The sequence below is a fragment of the Protomyctophum parallelum genome (assembly GCF_964188405.1).
Source record: "Protomyctophum parallelum genome assembly, chromosome: 20".
NCBI lineage: Eukaryota > Metazoa > Chordata > Actinopteri > Myctophiformes > Myctophidae > Protomyctophum > Protomyctophum parallelum.
Genome location: NC_139718.1, coordinates 15619799 through 15632550, shown reverse-complemented (window position 1 = coordinate 15632550; position 12752 = coordinate 15619799).

Below are 12752 nucleotides of genomic sequence, written 5' to 3'. Positions count from 1 at the left end.
ATGATCGGGGGGGGGGGGAAATGCAGTGGCCAAAAACAACTCAGACAAAACCAGTAAACACAAGCAACCAAAATGTCCCTCAGGGCCCAGCCGAAAGGGGTAACCACCACCGCGGACACTGCTAGCATGAGATGGATGGCCATGTTTGAAATGAATGCTTTTTGTTTTGGCTTGCGAGACCACAGCCTTAGGACACACTGACACTTGAAAAATTGCGTTTTCCTCGACAGCTGTTTTACAATTTGGGAATTCCACAAACTAGAGCAACTTATAAAACATAAGGTCAAAGTAAGCGGAATGAACTTTAGTCGACCACATTTAAAGAGGAAAACTTAAAGCGGAAAGGGTATGCTATAGGCACTGTTCAGTTCAGTCGGATGATGACGTAATATTGGCAGGTGGCTAGAGACGGTGTGGCAGGAGTGTGGTGTGTTATCACACCATTTGGCTATTATATTTGAACTCACTCTGACAGACAAAACTGTATCATTTGAGCTACTGTATGTTTTCATTTATCGAACTACACTATGGATGGCCAGGAGTTAGCTGTTTGATGAGACCATAAGGGTTTCTTAGCTCTACCTGCACATATTTGAGGAATATGTGCAATATATGCATATGGAAAGCAATAGAAATTAACACAGTAATCTGAGTATGCAGAATGTCCCGTTTCAAGTTTTCAAATGTATACAAATCTTTTGGTAATAGCAGATCTACAATCTCACAATGTGTCACAATGCTTGTAGATTGGCTCTTTCTATGTGGTCAATGTATGTTTTGTAATAATAATCAAAATCAACAAAATAACTAATAATTAAACTTGTCAAATAATTGTAGTGGAGTAAAATTATAATATTTGCCTCCGAGATGTAGTGCAGTAGAAGTTAAATTATTGAAAATTTAACATACTCAATTAAAGTAAAACAATGCAGTAGTTGAGTATATGTTACTTTCTATCACTCTCTAAATCCGAGAAACCCTCTCTATGAAAGAACACTGGCTTAGGAATAAGACACGTTCAACATTCAGGCTTCAATTCCTTCCTCTTGTTCTTGCCAAAAGAAAAATGGCCAAGCACCCATGGCTTCATTCATCCTGAACTCGGTCTGACACGCGATCTAATTGGCTGTTCTAGACGTGAACACTGGAACCACTGGCGGCTCAGTCCAATCACAGATGGCGTTTGCTTAACCCGATATTACACGAGAGGTCGGTGACCTTTGCTTAACCCGACATTCAATCAATCAATCAAATTTTAGTTACATAGCAAAAGTCATACATCAGATGCAACTCCATATTATGCAAGAGGTCAGTCATTAACATCTCAGATATTACATGCAGTCAGTTACATGATGACTATAGGATATATTTCACTATTCAAACTATTTGAATGTAACCTGTTTCTACAAGAGCTGGCATGAATAGAAAAGCTTTCTTGTATGGTTTAAGGTTTTAAGCCCTTCATGGTTACATTGAGACATGTTTTAAAACTATATTAAATTAAAGGCTATTAATTTGATACGATTATTATTAGTTATTATTCATTGTTCTCAATATTTTACACTCACATTAATTAATTGTTTGTACTTCATACTCTTGCACAGCATGTTTTATCTGGTTTGCCTCAGCTGAATTGCATTTTTGTCCTGTTTTGGCTTATAAATGTTTATTTTAATAGATAAGGGGAGAAATTCAAGGAGAGAGTCCACTAAAATATTTTTAAGGAAGTCACTTGTTTGATAGCTTTAGGCGTTACACAGATTACCAGATAGAAAACCAAAAATCACTTACAGCGTCTGCGGTACTTTTACCACATGGACCCTATCATCCCTAGTCTGTGCGAAATATTTTTTTCCAAAAATAGCCAATAAATAACCAATAGCCTACAACCCCTCAACGGAAGCTTGTAGATCGGCTATTTTGGCTATTGACCTACAACAAACTATATAGGGCTTAAGTGGCTAATTGTGCCTCAATTCATACAGAGGGCGATGTTGCAGCTCATTTCTCATCTGTAGAGCAATGGACAATGTAGAGCAGGGGTCTTCAACAGGTGTCCGGTACCCTCAGGGGGTCCTCAGAGTTACTACAGGGGGTCCGCCAAATCTTTCTGTGATGGCATTTGTTTATTCATTTTTTCTTTCTTTTTTCCATTAACCACTTGAACCCTAGCATCCCTATTCTGAAGGGAATATTATCCAAAATAGCAGATCTACAAGCTCACAACGCCTCGCAGCAAAAGGCCTAAGTATTTAGGGTTTAAGTGGTTTAAGACAAGTCGTCTAAAATATACACATTAACATGAAGCCAACACAACGCTACACAATGACAGTGCTGTCAAACAAGTCTATGAAGTCTTCTATGAAATGCATGAAAAAGTTTAATCTTCAACACTATTCTATGCAGTATATGTAGTGGGGGTCCCTTCTTCATCTCTCTCTCAGATAGAGGATCCTTGTGCTGGAAAACGTTGAAACCCCCCTCCCCCTGATGTGTAGATCATTGTATTGTATGTGTAATATTTGGAGATCTGCGGTTCATCCCATCGAATTTCTGCGTGCCAGAGACAGGAACAGGGATGAGCTTGCGTGCCATGCCGGCCTAGCGTGCGCGGAGCTTGGTCGCTGAACCCCGGCTTCCCCAGGGAGCTGAATTGGGGGTTGAGATTCTACCAAGAGATTACTATGAGGAGAGGGAAAAGGCACAGGCAGAAATGGCTTCCAGATGACCTCCGACTTTGTTAGCTCATCAAAACCTGGCCACATTGGTATATAGGGCACACAGTTAATTATGCATTTCCCACCTTGTGTGCCTGATAGTTAGGGGGGGGGGCATCTTATCTGATTCCTATGAAATGTCATCTTTATAGTAAACTCTGTGAGGTCATTAACATTACAACCTTATGGATCACCAGGTGGAGAGAGAATAATTGTGTATGACAAGGTGACACCAACGTGATGTTCAAGGGGAAATGAACATACCGGTACCTTTTCAAATCTGGGATGGATTAAGGACCTTGCTGTTTCCCAGTTTTTCTTATCAATGGCAGAAGAGAGTGGAGTTAATTCATGGAAAATAAATATAAGAATAAAGCAGTAATGCCAAAGGAGACATTACTATTGTACCCTAGTTGAAAAACGAATGAAATTACACATGTAACAATGTGGGAACTATATTCATAATTAAAATTATACAAATATATACAGTACCCATTCATGAAAGGTCTATCACTATTGCTTAACCACTTATTTTGGGCATGTCATTATAGGCGAAATTGTGCATTATAGTTCAAAACAAATTTCAAAAATATCCAAATGATCAAGGCAAGGCATTGCATAACGTTAGCCTCATAGGATAAATGCCTAAGTCATTTTTTGGCGAAATTGAGATTTCTGCATACAGGTGATCTCCTGGGGCTGCTGCATCGTTCTGGATCATCGCCTATGTCCTCAGCCAATCACAAAGCTCACAATCTTCAAAAATGATGATCTGCCTAAGTCACTTGTGTGATTTGAGCATTTTTACGTTGCCGCCTAACTCACTTTGTGTGACTTGGGCATTTTTACATTGCATACACAGCAAACAACAGTTACTCTAATAGACCCCCAGGTGTTTAGTATGGAGTTAACATTACTCTAACAGACCCCCAGGTGTTTAGTATGGAGTTAACATTACTCTAATAGACCCCCAGGTGTTTAGTATGGAGTTAACATTACTCTAATAGACCCCCAGGTGTTCTGTATGGAGTTAACATTACTCTAATAGACCCCAGGTGTTTAGTATGGAGTTAACATCACTCTAATAGACCCCCAGGTGTTTAGTATGTAGTTAACATTACTCTAACAGACCCCCAGGTGTTTAGTATGGAGTTAACATTACTCTAACAGACCCCCAGGTGTTTAGTATGGAGTTAACATCACTCTAATAGACCCCCAGGTGTTTAGTATGGAGTTAACATTACTCTAACAGACCCCCAGGTGTTTAGTATGGAGTTAACATTACTCTAACAGACCCCCAGGTGTTTAGTATGGAGTTAACATTACTCTAATAGACCCCCAGGTGTTTAGTATGGAGTTAACATTACTCTAATAGACCCCCAGGTGTTTAGTATGGAGTTAACATCACTCTAATAGACCCCCAGGTGTTTAGTATGGAGTTAACATCACTCTAATAGACCCCCAGGTGTTTAGTATGGAGTTAACATCACTCTAATAGACCCCCAGGTGTTCTGTATGGAGTTAACATTACTCTAACAGACCCCCAGGTGTTTAGTATGGAGTTAACATTACTCTAACAGACCCCCAGGTGTTTAGTATGGAGTTAACATTACTCTAATAGACCCCCAGGTGTTCTGTATGGAGTTAACATTACTCTAACAGACCCCCAGGTGTTTAGTATGGAGTTAACATCACTCTAATAGACCCCCAGGTGTTTAGTATGGAGTTAACATCACTCTAATAGACCCCCAGGTGTTCTGTATGGAGTTAACATTACTCTAACAGACCCCCAGGTGTTTAGTATGGAGTTAACATTACTCTAACAGACCCCCAGGTGTTTAGTATGTAGTTAACATCACTCTAATAGACCCCCAGGTGTTCTGTATGGAGTTAACATTACTCTAACAGACCCCAAGGTGTTTAGTATGGAGTTAACATTACTCTAATAGACCCCCAGGTGTTTAGTATGGAGTTAACATCACTCTAACAGACCCCCAGGTGTTCTGTATGGAGTTAACATTACTCTAACAGACCCCCAGGTGTTTAGTATGGAGTTAACATTACTCTAATAGACCCCCAGGTGTTTAGTATGGAGTTAACATCACTCTAATAGACCCCCAGGTGTTCTGTATGGAGTTAACATTACTCTAATAGACCCCCAGGTGTTCTGTATGGAGTTAACATTACTCTAACAGACCCCCAGGTGTTTAGTATGGAGTTAACATCACTCTAATATACCCCCAGGTGTTCTGTATGGAGTTAACATTACTCTAACAGACCCCCAGGTGTTTAGTATGGAGTTAACATCACTCTAATAGACCCCCAGGTGTTCTGTATGGAGTTAACATTACTCTAACAGACCCCCAGGTGTTTAGTATGGAGTTAACATTACTCTAATAGACCCCCAGGTGTTTAGTATGGAGTTAACATTACTCTAATAGACCCCCAGGTGTTTAGTATGGAGTTAACATCACTCTAATAGACCCCCAGGTGTTCTGTATGGAGTTAACATTACTCTAACAGACCCCCAGGTGTTTAGTATGGAGTTAACATTACTCTAATAGACCCCCAGGTGTTTAGTATGGAGTTAACATCACTCTAATAGACCCCCAGGTGTTCTGTATGGAGTTAACATTACTCTAACAGACCCCCAGGTGTTTAGTATGGAGTTAACATTACTCTAATAGACCCCCAGGTGTTTAGTATGGAGTTAACATCACTCTAATAGACCCCCAGGTGTTTAGTATGGAGTTAACATCACTCTAATAGACCCCCAGGTGTTTAGTATGGAGTTAACATCACTCTAATAGACCCCCAGGTGTTTAGTATGGAGTTAACATCACTCTAATAGACCCCCAGGTGTTTAGTATGGAGTTAACATTACTCTAATAGACCCCCAGGTGTTTAGTATGGAGTTAACATTACTCTAATAGACCCCCAGGTGTTTAGTATGGTAACATCACTCTAATAGACCCCCAGGTGTTTAGTATGGAGTTAACATCACTCTAATAGACCCCCAGGTGTTTAGTATGGAGTTAACATCACTCTAATAGACCCCCAGGTGTTTAGTATGGAGTTAACATTACTCTAATAGACCCCCAGGTGTTTAGTATGGAGTTAACATCACTCTAATAGACCCCCAGGTGTTTAGTAGACATGTATTAAAAAATGCCTAAGTCACAGATTATTTTCTTGAAAATGGCCTAAGTCACTTTTTTTTGTTATGGAATGACTCTCATGTTTATCTTTTTGTAAAAAACATTTTGTTAACCCCTCAGGAAACCATTGTAAAAATCTGCATTAAAAACTCTTACATACTTGCGAGAAAATGTGTTTTTCCTTATTATCCGAAAATCATAAAAAATGACTTATGCATTTATCCTATGAGGCTAACGATATGTAGATACTTAGTGAAGCTTTTAGAGCAGCCATTTTAGCTATTTGTCATAAAATGAAGTATAGGGCTTAAAAGGTTAACCTTAACCTTCATCAATCCATCAAACTTACTGTAAGTTATAGCACAAGTCATATCAGATTCAACTCCACATTACATGAGAGGTCAGTCATCTGGTTGACCTCAGATGACTGAGTTGTCCTGATTGTTACAGTTGGTATGGTTAGAGCTTAGTGAGATATTATGAGCTTATGGTTAGATTTTTGTGGGTTAAAAGTTTACAATGTACTGTACCTGTAAACACAAGAATTCGCAGATCCAGCGCAAGACTTTTCCCTGCATCATAAACTCTCTCCTTCTACACTGTCTGGTAATCTGTTCCTCACTTAATCAATCCAAGAAAGCATCTGTGTCATTCTAGAAAAAAATTGCAGATATACAAGCTCATAGCGTGCCACTTCGTGCCGTGCTATGACCTTGAGCGATAGCCAATTTACAAGCTCACGATACTGTCACAATAATTATTGTCACAGTGTCAGTGTGTGAATAATGTCACAATAGTGTCACAGCACTCTTTTTCCTTCCTTTCCATTTGGCCCCCACGTTGCCCCCTGGTGTGCCCCCTTGGAGCCGCAGCCCCCACTTTGAAAACCTGTGTAACCCCAACCACATACACACTGGACAGAACTCATCCATCAAGTATAAGAACTATCAATAAACCCTTTGTCAAAATAGTTCAACCAACATTGAACCACGTTCAGCTCGCTTTGGAATAATGCCCATATTCAAACAAGGCATGCAATCTTTCGAATAATGACATTTCCACAGTGTTGAATACAGTCTCAACAAATGTCACCTCTAGTTCCCTTCTCAAATAACACCCACATTAAGCCACCTATCATTAAGTTCCCATCACTACTGCATCTGTCATAGCTACAACACTGTTGTCGGTTTGCGGCAGCGGTCTCACAGCATTCTGCAGCTGACTGTGTCGAAGTTGGGTGAAATTAGAGGAAATTACTTACTGAAAAGAGTCTATTTGGAACATCTGACTGTATGTCTAGGACAGGTGCATTGGAGGGAGTAGGTACAGCATTAAAAGAAAATAATAATGTCAAACTGTCTTCATTAAAGCTGCAATCCATGACTTTAGTGAATACAATGTTATTTTAATCTGTATGGGAGAATATGTTATAACTAACACAAATGCAGTGGTTGGAGGTTGTCTCTTTGTTCTTCTATTGACATTCTATTGAGATCCTGTGGTCAGGTTGGACCACTGCTGGTTAACAAGAAGTATAATATCTTCCCTGTCCAAACAGGCTTTCCATCTTGCATGTAGCTCAGCAGCTTTAAATTCAAATACTACATTTCAGAGTTGCTCGCACATTACACTTGATGAAGCAATCTTCATTAAATGCAAATTATGGTGTTCCCGGTTGGACTGCGAGTCTTTTCTGTAGCTATCAAAAGATAGCAGGAATGCCAAAGAAAATCATGTGTGTATTGTGAGAACACAGAGAGAGAAGATTGTAGTCTGTGAGGTAATTAACATGCACCTTATGTTCCTTTGATCATGAAGTGGTGACTTAGTTTGTGTGCATGTCTATCCTCCCCCCCCCCCCCCCCCCCGTGACGTCATGTGGCAGACATCATCATATACAGTATGCTCCTCCAATGTCATCCAACATACTGTATGATGTCATGTGGCAGCCAAGTCTATGGACTTTAAATGTTAATTAATGCTTTAAATACACATTTCTTTACCCATTCAGGTTAGAGGCAAGCATTTCTCATTTATCTACAGACCTGTTGAATAAGGATGTTCCCTTGAATTTTGCTGACTGCAGAGAAATCTGACTTTCTGTGGTGTGCGTGTGTGCGCGTGTGCTTTTGCAAGACGATACCAAAATTACCATGTAGTGTTTCTAGTTGGCAATCAAACTCCCCGTGAAATCTGTTACCCGTGAAAACACCTTTCTTCTTGCTGTCCAAAAAAAAAATCACATAATCTGTTAGGCCTATGAGCATCCACAGTCGTTCAGTTAATTTTGTACTCCTTTTTCCTCTCTCTCTCTCCTTTTGTTTAAATTTCTTCCTACATGTGTGACATGTGTCCCTGAGCTTGTTTTGTCTCCGTGTCTCTTTGAGACATGCAGAAGGCCATCCCAGGCCATGTTCCCTGGCTGCAGGTGGGAGAGGGGCATGAGGCCAGGCTGGCCCACAGGCCCACCGCTGAACATTACGTGTCGTGCAGCGGGGATACTCCCAGCAGGCCGCTCTTCTCATTGTGTAATTGGGCGGATAATGTTCCGTGATTCCCTCTCTTTTGCACCTCAACACGTTCCGCTTGAGCAGCTCGCTACATTTTAGTATCCTGAAAACGAAGCCGGGTCACCAAGCGGTCGGGTTACCCAGACCCCCCTCCCCAGACCCCCCTCCTCAGACCTACACCACACCACACCGCACTGCATCACACCACAGACACCACACCACACCGCACTGCACCACACCACACCACAGACACCACACCTCACCACACCACACCACACCACACCACACCACACCACACCACACCACACCACACCACACCACACCACACCACAGACACCACACCACACCACACCGCACTGCATCACACCACAGACACCACACCACACCGCACTGCACCACACCACACCACAGACACCACACCACACCTCACCACACCACACCACACCACACCACACCACACCACACCACACCACACCACACCACAGACACCACACCGCACCACACCACACCACACCACACCGCACTGCACCACACCACACCACACCACACCACACCACACCACACCACACCACACCACAGACACCACACCGCACCACACCACACCACACCGCACTGCACCACACCACACCACACCACACCACACCACACCACACCACACCGCACTGCATCACACCACAGACACCACACCACACCGCACTGCACCACACCACACCACACCGCACCGCACTGCACCACACCACACCACACCACACCACACCACACCACACCACACCACACCACACCACACCACACCACACCACACCACACCACAGACACCACACCGCACCACACCACACCACACCGCACTGCACCACACCACACCACACCACACCACACCACACCGCACTGCATCACACCACAGACACCACACCACACCGCACTGCACCACACCACACCACAGACACCACACCACACCACACCACACCACACCACACCACACCGCACTGCACCACACCACACCACAGACACCACACCACACCACACCACACCGCACTGCATCACACCACAGACACCACACCACACTGCACTGCACCACACCACACCACACCACAGACACCACACCACACCACACCACACCGCACTGCATCACACCACAGACACCACACCACACCACACCACACCGCACTGCATCACACCACAGACACCACACCACACCACAGACACCACACCTCACCACACCACACCACACCACACCGCACCACACCACACCACACCACACCGCACTGCACCACACCACACCACACCACACCTCACCACACCGCACCACACCGCACTGCACCACAGACACCACACCACACCACAGACACCACACCACACCACACCGTACCACACCACACCGTACCACACCACACCTCACCACTCCACACCACACCGCACCGCACTGCACCACACCACACCACACCACAGACACCACATCTCACCACACCACACCACACCACACCACACCACACCACATCTCACCACACCACACCACACCACACCACAGACACCACATCTCACCACACCACACCACACCACACCACACCACACCACACCACACCACACCACAGACACCACACCGCACCGCACCACACCGCACTGCACCACACCACACCACACCACACCACAGACACCACACCTCACCACACCACACCACACCACACCACACCACACCACACCACACCACACCACAGACACCACACCGCACCACACCACACCACACCGCACCACACCACACCACACCACACCGCACTGCATCACACCACAGACACCACACCGCACTGCACCACACCACACCACAGACACCACACCTCACCACACCACACCACACCACACCACACCACACCACACCACACCACACCACACCACACCACACCACACCACACCACAGACACCACACCACACCACACCACACCACAGACACCACACCACACCGCACCACACCACACCACACCACACCGCACTGCACCACACCACACCACACCACACCACACCACACCACACCACACCACACCGCACTGCATCACACCACAGACACCACACCACACCGCACTGCACCACACCACACCACAGACACCACACCTCACCACACCACACCACACCACACCACACCACACCACACCACACCGCACCACACCACACCGCACTGCACCACACCACACCACAGACACCACACCACACCACACCACACCGCACTGCATCACACCACAGACACCACACCACACCGCACTGCACCACACCACACCACACCACAGACACCACACCACACCACACCACAGACACCACACCACACCACACCGCACTGCATCACACCACAGACACCACACCACACCGCACTGCATCACACCACAGACACCTCACCTCACCACACCACACCACACCGCACTGCACCACACCACACCACACCTCACCACACCGCACCACACCGCACTGCACCACAGACACCACACCACACCACAGACACCACACCACACCGTACCACACCACACCGTACCACACCACACCTCACCACTCCACACCACACCGCACCGCACTGCACCACACCACACCACAGACACCACACCACACCGCACTGCACCACACCACACCACACCACACCACACCACACCACAGACACCACATCTCACCACACCACACCACACCACACCACACCACACCACACCACAGACACCACATCTCACCACACCACACCACACCACACAACACCACACCACACCTCACCACACCACACCACACCACACCACACCACACCACACCACACCACAGACACCACACCGCACCACACCACACCACACCACACCACACCACAGACACCACACCACACCGCACTGCACCACACCACACCACAGACACCACACCACACCTCACCACACCACACCACACCACACCACACCACACCACACCACACCACACCACAGACACCACACCACACCGCACTGCATCACACCACAGACACCACACCGCACTGCACCACACCACACCACAGACACCACACCTCACCACACCACACCACACCTCACCACACCACACCACACCACAGACACCACACCGCACCACAGACACCACACCACACCACAGACACCACACCGCACTGCACCACACCACAGACGCCACACCACACCACACCGCACCGCACCACACCGCACTGCACCACACCACAGACACCACACCACACCACACCACACCGCACCGCACCACACCACACCGCACTGCACCACACCACAGACACCACACCACACCGCACCACACCACACCACACCACACCACACCACACCACAGACACCACACCACACCACACCACAGACACCACACCACACCGCACCGCACCACACCACACCACACCACACCACACCACACCACACCACAGACACCACACCACACCACACCACAGACACCACACCACAGACACCACACCACACCACAGACACCACACCGCACCGCACTGCACCACACCACAGACACCACACCACACCTCACCACACCACACCACACCACACCACACCACACAGCACCGCACTGCACCACACCACAGACACCACACCACACCACACCACAGACACCACACCTCACCACACCACACCACACCGCACTGCACCACACCACAGACACCACACCACACCACAGACACCACACCGCACAGCAATGCACCACACCACACCGCACCGCACTGCACCACACCACAGACACCACACCACACCTCACCACACCACACCACACCACAGACACCACACCGCACAGCAATGCACCACACCACACCGCACCGCACTGCACCACACCACAGACACCACACCACACCTCACCACACCACACCACACCACACCACACCACACCACACCACACACACCACCCCTCTTCACTGCTTACACTCTTCAGATGAGCCGCTGGTATCGCCAGAGTTCAGTCCGGGCTAGATACTGCAGTGCACGCATTGAATTTGCATGCATGTTCCTATTTTGGGCATGTCATAGACAAAAATAGCAAAACAAATAAATGTAAAATAAAAAATGTAAAGAATTGTTTAAAAAATCTATACTACAAAAAATGTATTAAAAAAATGCAACAGTTATAAGAAATAAAGTTCAGAGCTTGTACAATTGTCGTACAAAAACTATATAGAAAAAAATAAATAAATAAAAGGATTCTGTTTGACAGAAGTACAGAATGAATTTTCATGGTTCTGTTAAATCACAGCATTACGTGACAATTTCAGTAAATTAAACAAGAAGCCGGAAATCAGTGCCAAAGTGGAAACATGCATTTGTGTGAAATAAGGGTGTGTGTGTGGGTGGCCTTATGGTAGAGCTGTGTTCATTATGTGCGGCCTGCCACAGCCTTGTGTATCTGGGAGT